General features: G+C 43.4%; 1 protein-coding gene across 3 annotated transcripts in view; it reads right to left on the minus strand.

Moving 5' to 3' along the window:
* The window catches only part of LOC145416791 (ras-related protein Rab-29-like), a 163,935-nt gene that overhangs the window by 117,851 nt on the left and 30,018 nt on the right, over positions 1 to 16,066 (minus strand). The gene's annotated exons all lie outside the window — the stretch shown is intronic.

Raw genomic sequence — 16,066 nt, forward strand, 5'->3', positions numbered from 1 at the left:
TTAAACATCCAGGCTGAGACTCTCACGTTGTTACAAATCTAATTACCGAAATTTTATCTGTCTATAGCTAGAAGTCATAATCCCTTAAGGGGTGGCCGTTTGTGTCTGAGTTAGTTTCTTTTTTCCCCCCAACAGCTTCCATCATCTGCTAGGAAATATTAGCTGGATTTAGAACTTAATTTAGCTTGCAATCCCTAGAAAGTATCAGTTGGATCATGGCCAACCCCATTATGGGGATCCCTTAAGAGGAAGCATGGCATCAGACTTTATGTCTTGGAAATATCACCTTACTAGATCACATTACATGTTTTGCAAAAGAACTTTACAGAAGTTTGGTCTGCTGGACTGACAACTGTTTGCTTCCTTTAACCCTGCATGGGTTGATGACTTTGCAAAGGGTGTTATTGGCCCCTATGCAGAGCACAGTTGTGTAGAGGAGGCTTACCAGTTCCAGCACTAAATCGTGGTGGAGGGAGAGATGAAGTGTACAATCAGCTCACCTTTTTCACTTCTCTCTCTCTCTCTCTCTCTCTCTCTCTCTCTCTCTCTCTCACACACACACACACACTCACACACACACACACACACACACACACACACACACACAATTTTCTCTCACTTCTGTCTTCATTGCAGTGGTGCATTTCTCTCTTGCCTGTTGCTATTATTATGGTTACTACTCTTTTGTATTTGCTTGCATCCCTTTGCTCTATAGTGGGCAGTTTTCACCTGTCTTGCTACACACTCCCACCCTAATACAAGAGTTAACTGGTTATCTTAAATTTTATATACACAGCTGGAATGTCCTCCTGTATCTTTATTTTCCACTTATGATGACTTTTGGTCTTTTAAATATAGTGCATCCAGGCATTTTCAAGAGATTGCATTTGGATTTTTTTTATTTCTTTGAATGTGGCCTGGTTTTTCAGGCCCTCAATCATATCTTTTTCTTTTTTGAATTAAAGTTGTGAGAAATGTGCACTACATAATTGACAGCTGTGTGAACCAGACTATTACTGTATTGGGAAATATATTTCATACAGGTGCCTTTCTACCTCTCTGTATTTTTGTATTTACTCCTAAGTCTCTCCTTATGTCATGATATCGTTTCTAAGTTGAGTAAAACAGTTTTGTATTAACCTGGGCAGGGTGAAGTAAAAAATATTTTTCATGGGCTGTAGGGATTACAATTCAGATTTCATTAGTTGTTCTCTTGTTAACCCTTTCTGGGGTGATTCTTTGTAAGATAATTTACCTCCCCTGAGTTGTTGCTTCATAACCAATGTAAAATACATTGTATGACACTTCCAATGAGGCCCATGCAGACTTTCGTTGTGCTTCATATGAGGTCTGCAGTTTGGCAAGGGTTGATCTTTAGTGATATTCTGACTGTTGTGAGATGCTTCAGATGCATGAGAGGAAACTGCAGTATATGAAAATTTGTAGCAGTTGATGAATTGTTGCATTGTCTGTGCCTGCTGCATTAGTGAGAATCTATCTATCTATCTATCTATTGCCAGACACCTCAATCCCGTTTGGGGTGGCCACAAACAAATCGCCTCCAAGTCGCCCTGTCCCCCGCCATTTCACTGCCCTGCTCCCAACTCACACCCCCCTCTCTCATATACCTCTCCACCCCATCCCTCCATCTCATCCTCGGCCTCCCCCTCCCTCTTCCCCCCTCCACCTCACTCACATACACTCTCTTTGTCAGTCTTTCACCCTCCATGCTCTCCTTATGGCCAAACCACCTCAGTGTGTTCCTCATAACGCTTCCTATCACATCCACATCCACACCACAGCGCTCCTTTATATCCTCATTCATCAGCCTGTCTCTCCACGTGACTCCACAGGCTCCTCTTAAATAACTCATTTCCACTGCTCTCACTCTTGACTTGTGTCCTTCCAACAATGTCCAAGCTTCACTTCCGTACGTTAGAGTTGGTATCACAATACTGTCATGTAGTAGCAGTGCATATATATGGTATAGTACTAGCCACTAGGTTATAAACACTCATGACTTTTAGGGGAAACATTGGCAAGCCAATACTCAGCATATATAATATGCCGAAATGTTGAAGCCTCAGGAGATATAGGGGTGAGGTTAGTCACTGACCTGATAAATATGATTATAATATGAGTGTGTTGTCCCAGATGATTGGTTGAAGAGTGTAATTGTAAATGTGTATAAAGGGAAGGGTGATGCCCTGGAAAGAGGAAATATAGAGGTATAAAGCTTTTAGATCAGATAATGAAAGTAATGAAGAGAGTTTTAGAAGGTATGATTAGAGAAAGAGTGAATATTGATGAGATGCAGTTTGGGTTTATGCCAGGTAGGGGAACCACTGATGCCATATTCATTGTTCGACAGCTTCAGGAAAAATATATTGGGAAGAAATGGGATCTGTATTTTGTTTTTGTTGATTTGGAAAAGGCCTTTGACAGAGTCCCTAGAGAGGTGGTGAAGTGGGCAATGAGAAAGCTTGGCTTGGAGGAGTGGTTGGTTAGGGTGGTTATGGCCATGTATGTGGGTGATCGCAGCCAGGCAAGAGTGAATGGAGATTTGAGTGATGAGTTTTCCGTGCTTGTTGGTGTGCATCAGGGGTCAGTTTTGAGTCCCATGTTGTTTATCATGGTACTTGAGGCCCTCTCACGTGACTTCAGAAACAGACTCCTGTGGGAGATGTTGTATGCCTATGATTTGATGTTGATTGCAGATAACGAAAGGGAGGTGGAGGAAAGATTTAGGAAGTGGAGAGATGGTATGGGGCACAAGGACTTAAGGGTAAATGCGGATAAAATAAGTGATGATATCTAGGGTTGGTTGTGGTACAGTCAAAGACAAGGGAGAGTGGCCATGTGCAGTTTGCCACAAGGGCATGGGAAGTACAGTAAAATCTCGATACAACGGACTTCAATAGACCGGAATTCGCCTTTATCGGACTCGAGGAGCTACTGGACTAAATTCTTATATATCGGAAAAAGTCTGATAATGCCAGAAGCAGTCCGGACTGCCTGACCGCTTCAGGTATGTTCACCACAAAAAGGTGGATAAAAGACATGTTTATCAGTGTACAGTATAGTATTATTATATATATTATACCATTTGATTAATGTAGATAAGGTATAATACAGTACAGTACTGCAATTGTAATCAAAACAGTTTAAAAACCGTTCATGCGATCTGGACTAATGTCTGATATATTGGAAAAAGTCCAGGCTAGCAGGGGGAAATCCGGATGTCGCTTTTATCGGAATTTCGCATTTTTCGGACTGTCTTGGGCCCCAATTAGTCCGTTATAGTGAGGTCTTACTGTAATTCCATCTTGTGTAGTGTTTGTGATAAATGGGTGCACAAGAGATGAAGTGGTATCAGAGGCATACTGTGAGATAATGCTGATTTTGTGTGTGTGGTGTGTCGGGGAGAGCAGGTGGAGATTGTCAGGCGTGAAAGGATTGAACTTGCTAGTCTCTTGAGTGTGTGGAAGAGTTTTGTTATTTAGGAGACATGCTGTGTGCTGGAGGTGGGGCTGGAGCTAGCTCTGTGGCTAGGGTGGGAAGTGGTGGAAGAAGTTCAGGGAGCTCTTGCCTCTCCTGACACTGAGAGGACTCTCACTATGTGCTAAGGGGTCTTTGTATGCAGCACGTGTTAGGAGTGTAATGCTGTATGGTAGTGAGACCTGGGCAGTAAAGGAAGAGGATATTCGCAGGCTCAGACGTACAGAAATGACAATGATTAGGTGGATGTGCAGTGCGTCCCTGCGTGCAAGGCCTGGGGGGGCTGGGTTTATGATGGGAGAGTTGAGAGGTAGGATGGGACTGGAGTGTATTGATGTTGTGATGAGGAGAGGTAGATTGAGATGGTGTGGGCATGTGGAGAGGATGGGGAATGATAATTGGGTGCAGAAGGTGAGAAGTGTTAATATTGGGGGTGGGGTTGCGAGGGGTAGACCGAGAAAGACGTGGAACGAGGTCATTAAGTGTGACTTCAGGGTTAAGGGACTGAACAGGGAGGCTGCAATGGATCGTGCAGCATGGACAGCCGCCATTAGGTGACCAAGGCCGACGCATGCAAGCATGTTGGAGCCTTCAAAAACAAAAACGAAACTGACTTTACATGTGGTGCCTTTCTCAGTCACATGGTAGCTACCAAGATGACCTTCAGCCTGCTTCTTGCTGCTGTAACTAGACTATTAAATTAAATTTTTTAGGGAGGTAACTATTTGTGAAGAATTTGGCCAGGAGGAAGAGAGAACTGGATGCCCTTTTTGCAACAGAAAGTTTACTTGATGATTAATATAAATATGCACTTGAAATTCAGAGTTGGATAAGTCCCAGTTTACCTGCTGTTTAATTTGAGTCTTGAGATGAGAAATATGGTCAGTCATTTTACAGCATGAGACAAGCACTGTTTTTGAATGCAAAGGTACATATTACCAAGAGATGACCAGTAACAGATGAATCCGTGTTCTATTTGTTTCACTAGTCTTTTAGTCACTGATTTGTTATCTGCTGTGTCATTCATACTAGTACAAATTCATGAACTTCTATCTATCTATCTATTGCCAGACGCCTCAATCCCGTTTGGGGTGGCCACAAACAAATCGCCTCCAAGTCGCCCTGTCCCCCGCCATTTCATTGCCCTGCTCCCAACTCAAACCCCCCTCTCTCATATACCTCTCCACCCCATCCCTCCATCTCATCCTCGGCCTCCCCCTCCCTCTTCCCCCCTCCACCTCACTCACATACACTCTCTTCGTCAGTCTTTCACCCTCCATCCTCTCCACATGGCCAAACCACCTCAGTGTGTTCCTCATAACACTTCCTATCACATCCACATCCACACCACAACACTTCTTTATATTCATGAACTTATTAGAGCTAATTGTAAGTTTCTTGCATGCTGTTGGACAATGAGACTGTTGACAAGATTCAGGTAAAGAGCCAGTTTTTCCAGTGTTAGGACACACTCATGATAAAGCCATCATATAAACTTATTGAACCCTGCATGTCCAGATTACTTTGAGTGGATTATAGCAGTCCAAAGACAACCATTTTCAGTGCTGTGGGGTAGAGCATATGTGAAAATCATAATTAGAGAAATATCTCTAAAATTCATCATCATCTTTGATACATTGCTCCCATCTGGTAGTTAATCCCTGGTAGGGATATCCATGGCAACTGCCTCTGGGCTGTTTTGGGGTCTGTTTAGCTCTACTGATATGAAAACAGCTCTACTATGTAAAGTATTGACACAAAAATGTACATTATAGTACAAGCAATTTTTCATTTCCATAAGGTAGCAGTTTCTGAAATTTGATTTGTCACCCAGATTTACATGTTTTACAGATAAATTTGTAGCCTTTCCTGAGAGTAAAAGTGGAATGCTGACAGTATATTTGGTAGCAGCCAGAAATTCTAAATATTTCAGTACTGAAATGGCATGTTCTTACAATGTATTATCCTTGCGACTATGGATTATTCATGATTATGAAAAACAAAGCTTTTTTACAATTAGATTTTTTTTTTTTTCCCCAGCTTGTTTGAAAGTGGAGAGTACAGCGATATAACATTTGTGGTTCAGGGTGAGCCAGTGCGGCTCCATCGCTGCCTTCTGGCTGCCCGTTCAGATTACTTCAAAGAGATGCTGCATTCCCGCTGGCACTCCAGAGACAGAGTCGCCATTAACAAAAGAATGGTAAGAAGTTTGGTGTGTTGTATGTGCAGATAGCTCGGCTTGCTTTATTTATAATTCATACGGTTCATACAATCCTTCCAAAACTGAAGAAAGTTATATGATGGTAGCAGCAGTAGAGTATATGTCATTGGAGTGAGGTGGTTGTCTCTCATAGTTTTTTTTTTTTTTTTGAAATAACATTTTGCCAGCACACACCCTAGACTGCATGTGAGAACAGACTGTGTAGAGGGAATTTATATTAACATAAACCCCTTACAGGATAATGGCATCTGGTAATTGATAGATAGATAGATAGACCTGTACTCAGAGGCTTCCTCCCATACCCTTTTTTTGTACATTTATTTGGTCATCTCCACATGAAATAGAAAAAATAATCTCCTGCATTAAGTACCCTGTTCCATTGTAATGGAGTTCATAATGTTACGTACACTAGCTCCAAAATGTGTCGCACCGGAGGGAGGTGATAATATTCTGAGTTATAACTCATGATGTATCATTTTGTATTGTATTGTTTATGAAGGCTCTAATATGCTTCCATGCTTTGGCCCTGGTCACCTAATGGCAGCTCTTCACTCTGCTCGATCTATGGCATTGTCCCTATTCATTCCTTCGTCCATGAGGTTATCCTCTATAACCTCATTCCAGGTCTTTATTGGTTTGCCTCTTGCAGTGGAACCCCCTACATTCACCTTCCACACCCAATTATCATTCTCCATCCTTTCTTTGTGCCCAAACCATCTCAATCTACCCCTCCTCATCACAACACCAATACATTCCACTTCCATACTTCCTCTCAACTCTTCATTCGTAATCCTAGCCCCTAAGGCCTCGCATTCAAGGATGCATTGCACATCCATCTAACCATTTTCATTTCTGTATGTTAGAGACCATGAATATCCTCTTCCTTTACTAAAGCTCAGGTGTAAATGAGCGGATGTTTGTTGCTTAGTTGTCACAATTCAGACACTGCCAGAATGAGATGAATTGGCACTGATTGCTTCCAGTGGCCAAATCTGCAACCTCAGGAAGGGAACACTGAGAAGACTGGTTAATGTGTACACAGCCGAGAATTCCCTACGTCAGTGTAATGTGATAGCAGTTCAACAGAAACTCATTTACCTCTCCAGGATGAAAGAGAGACAGAGAACTACTAGACTCTGGGAGTGTAACACCTTTCTTTCCCAATAAAGTATCCAGTAGTTGCACAGAGTCTTTAAGATTAACTTGAATTCCTGATGGTATATCTATGGGCCTACATCTCTGCTTTGCACACATAACACATGCTGCATACAAAGATCCCTTAGCATGGAGAGAGAGCCCTCTTACAGTTAGGAGAGGCAGCAGCTCCCTGAACTTCCTCCACGAGCCTCTAGTCACTGTTGGCGAGTCGTGTGGGGATGGGGATTGCATACTCATGGAAAATGGCGTTTTTGAGCCACTCCTTGTCTCTACCTCGCATTTTGTGAGGTAAACTTGCATAATCAAGCTTTTCGGTTATTATTATTGATCACTTGTGCACAATGCAATTCGCACACTCTGAGCTCGCGCAGTAGGTGAGCTTACTGTACTGGCTTAGAACAAACTTCAGTTGAGTGGCAGAGGTTTTTGGGGTCATTTTAGGCTTGACAGTCGAGGGTACCTAACCCCATTGAACCCATGTCATATTGACCTTGTTATATGATAGTATGTTATGCAGTAGGCCTTCACTTATCGCAACCCTGTTGCATAACGAGGCTGGGCTGTACCTCATTTCTAGGCCTATGCTTGACAGCCAATATTTCCTCTTGTGTTACCACCCCTTTTCCATTACCAGAAAGGTCATCTTTTCTACTTCACTGCAGCTTCTACACCCTCATCCCACCACCATATTACTTATGTCTTGGAGGACCCCTTGTCCATCCACACACTGAATCAGTAACTCTCAAGAGGTTGTTCTTGAGAGCCCTATATTGCTCATTAACTCTTATGTCAGCAGCTCCCTATTCAGCCACCTCTCTACTCATCTTGCTGTAGAAGTCATCCCTTACTTTTGTTTTTTCAGCTTCCACATTTTCTTTCTGGGTGCATAGGTCCTCATCTTCACCACCTATTCCTTAAATGCCATGTCACACATCGGTAATTCGTGTTTTTGTACACACTCTCTGCTTCCTGTAATTTAACATTCTTTGCCAATTTTGTATCAGCCTTCCTGACAGGAAATAGTGAGTCTGGCTACTTTTTCCCCTAGACTCGTATGTAATCAGCCTACTCTTTTATCCCTAAAATGTGTGTTGCACACAATCATGTTGACTGTCTCCCCAAATTTGCTTTCTCCTTTCCCCTTCTGCGTTCCTCATACCATAATCCTCAATGCACTCCTTCATATCCTTGAGCTGCTTCAGTTGCATGACCATTTAAATCCCCACCCAAAACTACAATCACTTCATCTCCCATACCACCAGCCACACATATCAAGCCATCCCAAAATCTCTTTCTTTCTACATCGTCCAAGCCAAGTTGTGAGTCATACACTTATATAACTAAAATCATGAGTTGCCAAACAATATTTTCACTGCCATAATTCACTGTCATTACATACATGACACACTCCAACCATTTCTCCTTGGCTGGCATACCCACATCTCCATGTCTGTCTAGGCTTCCCTGCCAGAATAGTTAATACCTGATACCTCCAGTCCCTCTCGGCAAACATTCTAGTTGACCCTCCCCTGAACCTGACTTCCTGTATGCACCCGACATCCACCCCACTCCTACCCATATTCACTACTACTTCCCTGGCTGTACTTTTCAAACTACTTGCACTCCATGATGCCACTCTAAACCTCTTGTGTGTTTTGATATGCACAGACTTGCAATTACAGTAATCGCTCGATTATTTGGATTCTTCATATCCGACATGCTCTGTATCTGGACATTAGGCCTTGGCTTTACTAAATCAGTATCCGGATTTATTTGTTCATAGCTGAACAAAAAATTTCTGACATCACTGGTTGGGCAGTCTACAAAATTTTTAAAATAGGTTTAGTGTCCAGCCGGCCTCTCTGGCCAAGCGTAGGTAATAGACTTTAAACTAAAAGTTGAGCAGATATGGCCGTCTGGCTCCTCACCGAAGTCAAAGTCCCCTGCCGCCCGGATTACTCGGATGCTCCTGAGTGTGTGAGAGTAATACAGACCCCAACCCACAGCCTGAGAAACTATGACTGTCTAGCTCATTGAACAGTCAAAGTCCCCTGGTCACCCAGATCTCTCCGATGCTTTTGGGCACACTCGGCTGTCTGCCTCCCTACTGAATGGTGAAAGTCACCTGGCCGGCAGGATGACTAACACTCCCTGTGGCTATGATGTATGGGGGCTCCAGTGTTGCTCATTTGCCTGGCTGAGCAAAATTGATACCTGAGCTCAGAAGTCAGTTACAGGCCTCAGTTCCTGTCTTTCTTTCGCAAGTGTGGACGTGTGTGTGACCATGGCTGCTTCCATTGTTGCGTTTGTGGTGGTTCCCTGGTGGTTCCCTACCTTCTTCAAGCCTTAATTTTCCTCTGTAGCATTCTTGTGAGTGTGACGATGACCTCACCACAACCCGAGAAATGAAGGAAAACTTTGGCTTTGGAAAAGAAGTGTGAGATATTGAGCAAGGTTGATGTGGGCAGGACCACTTCACTTATTCTGTGAAAATATGATCTGGCCCATTCAACCTTGTTTGATATCAAGAAATCACGGCCCGAGCTTACTCAGTATGGACTGGTCTATGGTGATTCCACTTGGAAGGGCGACAGGAAAGTGATTTCTTACTCTCGCCTCGCCGTCATCAACCAGTCAACTTTGATTTGAATCTGTCAACAACGAGGTTGGGTTGGCGTCGGCGTGCTTGTACAGTATATGGAATTGAGCTGAAGGCAGCAGCCGAGAAGTTTGCATGCCTGCACAACGTGTACGACTTCAGAGCTTCTTAATGTTGGCCCTTCTGGTTCAATCTTCGACTTAGACTTACTGGCCGTAAGAAACATGGCGAGGCTTTGGAAAAGGCTGCGGAGAATATTGAGCCGTTTCACCAGAAAGTGCAGCACTGGTTGAGGACGAGGGCCTTGCTCTTGGTCAGGTGTACAGTACTGACGAAACTAGCCTCTTCTACCACTCCTTGCCCACCAACACCCTGGCAGAAGAGAGGTACAGTAGATCACTGTGCCTGGTCGGAAGTTATCTAAACAATGTGTCACAGTCATGTGCTGTGCCAGTGCAAACGGGATGCACCACCTCAAGCCCATTGTTGTTATGTGCAAAACAGCCACATTGTCTCAGTGGGTTGATGGATAGCCTGCCTGTTGTGTGGTACCATTCTCTGAAGGCCAGGTTTACCTGTAAGTTCTTAAGAGATTCGTTCCACAGACACTTCGTCAAGGAAGTTATCCGTTATCAAAGGGAGGAACTGTGTATCCCTCACGACCAGGTGAAGGCACTCCTGATCCTCGACAATTCCCCTGTTCATCCTTCTGAGAAGGAATTGGTTGCTGTTAATGGTTGTCTCAGGTGCATTTTTTTACCACTTAATATGACTGCCCCCATTCAGCCAATGGACCAAGGTGTTATTGTGGCAGCGAAGAGACTGTACCGTTGTAGGTTCTTGGACAAGTTGGTGGTGGTGCAAGAGGATGAGCAAAGGTTCAACACGTGGGGAGCAGACCTTGGAAAATCTTCACCATTACAACGTCAAGTCAGCGGTGTTGAAGTGGATGAATGCTTGGAAGGAAGTCTCCACCAAAACCCTCAAAAGTCGTTGGTCTTGTTTCTTTCAGGGATACGAGGCTGTGCGCGACTTTCAGGAATTTGACACAGACAATATCCACCTTCATCTACGTACGGCAGGCGAGGATGTTGACATCGATGATGTGAGGGAATGGTTGGATGATGACGGCTGAAATCCAGGTTATTAGATGTTGTCTGATGAGGAGATCGCCGCTGCTGTCTCTGTGGGGCAGACAGAGGACAATGACAAGGATGAGGAGGAGGACCCTGACTCTGAGCACCCATCCACTTCATCACTCTCTCGTCTTGGTGCTCTACATGCCGACATTGAGCAGGTACTCGATTATGCCGAGAATCCTCATTGCAACAGAAAGTTGGTGCCACTCAAGCTGCAGGCAGTCAGGGATGCTGTCATCCTCTGTCAGAATTGTTGCACATATTTCGACTCCTTCTTCAGGCCTGCCACCCCAATGTGTACGAACCTGTTCTCTCTACCACCTCGTCCCCAGTCTTCACTCTCGGACCTGCAACCGAGCACATCGACAGCCGTTGAGTCGCCGTTAGACATGAGCTTGCTGCTGTCTTCAGAGTCTCTTGAGGTGGGCAGGCCTCCATCACTTAGCGGCATGTCCCTACTCATCACTTAGCTCCAGCAGATGGAAGAGATGTTAGACATTTGTTAAACACCAGCTGGGGAGCTACCAGGTTACAATGCCTGTCCGCCAGTCAATGGGTGATAAGTACTGTACTGTACTTTGGATTTATTTTTATTTTATTGTTTATGCATTGTTTTCTAAGTGTCTAGCATTATATTGGATATTCCCATGTGTGTTTTGATGTCTAAATACAGTACTATACGGTAGCTCAAAGACTGAAGAACACTGCCACAATTAGGTGGGGGACTGTAGCCTACATATAAGGTGGGTATGGGTAGGGTATTGGTAGGTAGGATATTGCTCTGTATCCAGATTTCGTCCATATCCAGATACACCGATGGCTTTGTTGCGTCAGGGTAATTGAGGGATTACTGTATTATTGTTTTTTCTTCTCAGTTTTGTTGTAAGTCAGGAAATGAAAGAAAGGATGGACCACAGCCCCCACCCACCTGCATAGTCCCAAGTGTAGGCATAGCATCAGGAATGCATAGCCCACTAGCCATGGCCGGTGGCTGAGGCATTGGGCTCTGGGCACCCTGCTCGGACAGCTTCAGGGACACCCACCAAGCACGTCTTGGCACTATAACTGCCCTACCATTACTCACCCACTGATTGGGCAGCCTCCAGGGGCATTACTCCCAGGTTCAGACCCCTCTCTGTTGGGTGGAAGCAGCAGCCTAGGAACCACTATGTGCTGTACAGATCAAAGCCTCATCCCATCTGGTCCCAAAATTGCACTGGAGCAGCCTGCAGCAGGCCTCCCCTCAGGTCTGCCATTAGATGGCGGGGGCAAAGTTTTCTGGCCACATGCCCTTGCTGGTGTGAACACCTGTTACGTTGAGGGGTATGTCATGTGGTAGGTAAAGCGTATGTAGTAGTGTATGAGGTAGTTGGAGAAAAATGTTTGAGAGAGTATGCTGGCCAACAGTCTGTGTCAGTGTCAAATTGAAAAACAGCAAAGCGAGATTGTTAGGATATTCTGACGGCCAGTGAAACAGGAGCTCCCGCTCTCCCAATCACCAGCATTTCCTTCCTTCTCAGGAGTACTGCACTGACTGGCTGGATCTACAGCTTCTAGCATCATCTTAATATTTATCGTATAACAGTGATCTCCAGGAAATGTTACATGCAAACAATGTAATGCACCTCCATGAATTCATGTTTTGGCACCTTGCAGTAACCAGTGTCTGTTGAATCAGCTTATTTTGCTATAATATTGGTAATTCATGTTTCCAGCCTTTGTTGCCATTGTGTATTTTTTGTTACCTCATCCCATCCATAAGTATGAAAAAAAGTTCAGATGATGATGAATATTTTTTGTATCTTGTACAGGTGACCCCTGATGCTTTCCGAGCTGTGATGAAGTATATATACACTGGCCGGTTTGAGTGTCCACTAGAATTGGTGGAGCAGTGTATACGAATTGGGGTAAACTGCAGGCTGCCCAACTTTCGTGCTATGATTGAGGATGCGGAGGAGAAAGCCCTTGTATTACGTGAGTGTTGTAACTTTATTTGCTTTGTGAATGTGGGTGTTATCTTTTTAGTTTACTATTGCTGCTACCAGACAATATTACCAAACTTAGGAAAGGTATGTTGTTATTACAGGTGTATCTAACACCAAAAGTTTTTAAAGTCTGTTTTAAATGGAATAAAATCATCATCATCATCATCATCATCATCTAATCCTGTGCTGCCCCATGAAAAGCTTAGGAGCCCGGGGCTAGGCAGGTTGGTCCTGACATTTAAGATGAAAGTGCCCAGCCTCACTCATCCCTGGGTGGCATTACGTTAGCAATGAATGAAAAGCATTTGGGAGCTGAATGCTAGTTGCCTGCCAGAATATGCTATTGGCCAAGTCCAAGATTTAGGCCATATCTTGATACCCTGAAGGTTTTATGTTGATAGCTCAAGCTGTTCATGAGATATAATGATGCTAAAGACGGACAATAAAAACTAGCTGACCTTTGGCAGCCATTTTGGTGACCTTGACCTTGACCCCAAGTGCCCATTTTTTAACTCGACCAAGATTCTGGCCATATCTTGATACCCTGAAGGTTTCATGTTGATAGCTCAAGCCGTTCATGAGATATAATGGGACACACACACACACACACACACACACACACACACACACACACACACACACACACACAGGCAAAAACATTATCATTCCACCATCTGAAGGCAGATGGGAATAAACCCCAACCATCCCTAAGATATAAACCTGCAGAAGTTCAATCTGGTTGGGGCACCTTAATTGCTCAGTTAACCACCAGGCGCCATAATTTGGTTATATGGTTATGACCCAGCGTAGTAAATGATTTCCTGGTGTACAAAAAACAGTTTGACTTGTCACTCAGTGTAGAGTCACTCATAGATAGAAGGAAAAGGAAAGAATGAAGGAAAGAAAGACAGAAGAGGGAGGATGGAAAGAAGGAAGGAAGAGAGGAAAGAGCAGTTACCCGAGAGCAGTGCTACTTTGAGTGAATGGATGGTGAGCACCCCCACCTACCACAATATAATCAGGAGGAAAAAATAAAATGAAATACATCTCCAGGCTGAATGGGTTAGTTTTTTTTGTTTGTTTCTCACGTTACATATGATGCAAAAAGGAAAGTCCCCATGGTTGTATACCAGGCTCTTATCATAGTTCACCTTTTATGATGGTCTTTTTTGTTAGTAAGTCCACAGTAACTTAAGAAAAATTCTTTGTGAAACCTCCATTGCTACTTATGAAGGTGATTGGTTGGTTGTATGTTTGGTCTATTTGTCTTTTTGTGTCATTCTATCTGTATGCGTGTACCAGGTTTATGGAGAAACTATCAAGTAGCATTGCACCAAATTTGGTATGGTGTTGGAAGACCATTAGACCAATTAGCAGGTTTATGGAGAAACTATCACGTAGCATTGCACCATATTTGGCATACTGTTTGAAGACCCTTAGACCAACAGGTGGTTAATATTTGTCAGAAGGTCAGCTTAAACAGTTTTCATCTAATTTTGATAAACTTTGTGGAAGTGTTGAGGGACATGAAAGCATGAAGTATTCGGTTTTAAGAACAGTCAGTCAAAGATAATGGTCACTGAGCAAGGTCAGAGGTACAGCTCTTTAGTTCAAATAGGTTTTATTGGATTTTGATCATACTTGGCAGAATAGTTTAAAGTTACCTAAATGATTCAGTTTTCTAAACAGTATGTCAAAGGTCAAGGTTACTAGGTAAGCACAACATAAACAATTTTGATCCAGATTGAAGCAGTCTAGGTTGATGTGTTGAGGGTCAGTTAAGGGTGAAATCAGTTTTGAGAGCAATCAGTCAAAGGTTAAGAACATGGGTAAAGTTTCGTCCTTCAGACTGTGATGCGGAATCAGTGGGCATCTGTTGTGTCTGGGGGTTGCTTATTGGTTTCGAAGCATAATAATGAATCACATTAAAAACAGTAGATCAAAAGTGGAAAGGTGTTTCAAGTCATCACATCTGCTTGATTATTTTCTGACCTTTTCAATACTACAGTATACTCCATGGCCAGAGGTGCCCATTCATCATGTTGACAGGCCTTTAGACAGATTGTATGGTACGGTGCAGATGTTGCATTCTCTGAGCGCTTCTTTGTTCCAACTTTACTAACATAAGTGAGGAATTTGAAAAAGTATCTCAATGTCTTTTGTGGTAGGTGGGGGCATTCACCATCCACTTACTCAATGTAGTGCTGCATTGGGTGTCTGCCCTTTCCTCTCTTCTATCCTTCCTTTTCTGTCTTTCTTTCCTTCATTATTTCCTTTGCCTACAGGTTACTTTACACTCCCTCTTCTGTCTTTCTTTCCTTCATTCTTTCCTCTACTTCTGCCTATGGGTGACTACACTGAGTGACAAGCCAGATGGTTTCCTGTACACTAGGAAACCATTTACTGTGGTGAGTGGTAACCATATTACCAATTATGGAACCTGGTGGTTTAGTGGGTCATTAAAGTGCTCCAATTGGATTGAGTCTTTGTAGGTTTATATCCAAGGGGTGGTTGGGGATTATTGCTCATGTAATGCCACTCAGGGATGAGTGAGGCTGGTCACTCTCATCTTAACTGTCAGGACCAACTTTCCTGGCCCCGGGTTCCTACGCTCCTCAATGGGGCAGCAGAGGATTGGATGATGGATGGATGGATGGATCTTGATGTCTTGCAAGTGGCAAATTTATGGAAATTCTTGCAGTGTATGTAATTTTAAGAGACAAAATTAGCAAAATGATTGCTAATTAGTCAGTGTTCCTGGATAAGTTGAATACAATACTGTACATTAAATATAGAAGGGATGGAATTTTTTTTAACTTGGCCTTTTGTGTGGTGCTGCTCTATTCACATAGGCCTTCTACATGCAGTTTCTAGCATTAGAACTCAAACATTGACAGGCTGTCAGTCAGAAATGATGATGTGTTTCTCCTCTGTATGTCTTATAGGCATAAACAATGTTTTGGATGAAGTACCAAAATCATGAAAAGCAAAATATTTGACTTAGGCATGAAAGATAGCAATAACAAATGGGTGGCAGTTTCCATATAGGCAGACAAGCCCAGTATTATCCCACACGGCTCAGTCCTTTCCCTTACTCCCCCCTTCCTCATTTTTTTACTTCTGTTTCTTTTTCCCATGACCTGCCAACACCTCCTTCTTTGTTAACAGTACACTTGTGGTCTGTGCTGATGATCTGGCCATAGCTTCACAATGCTGCAAAGCTCAGTGAGCAGCAGCCCAGCTCCAGCTGTTCCTGCACTCACTAGAACACCGGCGTAGTCAAAACAGATTGATTATACCACACCACGAAAAGCAACCATCACCTTCATCACACCAGACACACATGAGTCTAAAACACTCCTTCATGTATCTCTCTGTAACTAAGCACTCCTACTGGGAAGCTAGCTCAAAATTCTAGAATTTACTTTGAACACTTATTTGACCATTTTTCATCAGACAAGTAACG

Source organism: Coenobita brevimanus, chromosome 107 (genome assembly GCF_032717465.1).
Source record: "Coenobita brevimanus isolate Jiangsu-jjx chromosome 107, ASM3271746v2, whole genome shotgun sequence".
Classification (NCBI taxonomy): Eukaryota; Metazoa; Arthropoda; class Malacostraca; order Decapoda; family Coenobitidae; genus Coenobita; species Coenobita brevimanus.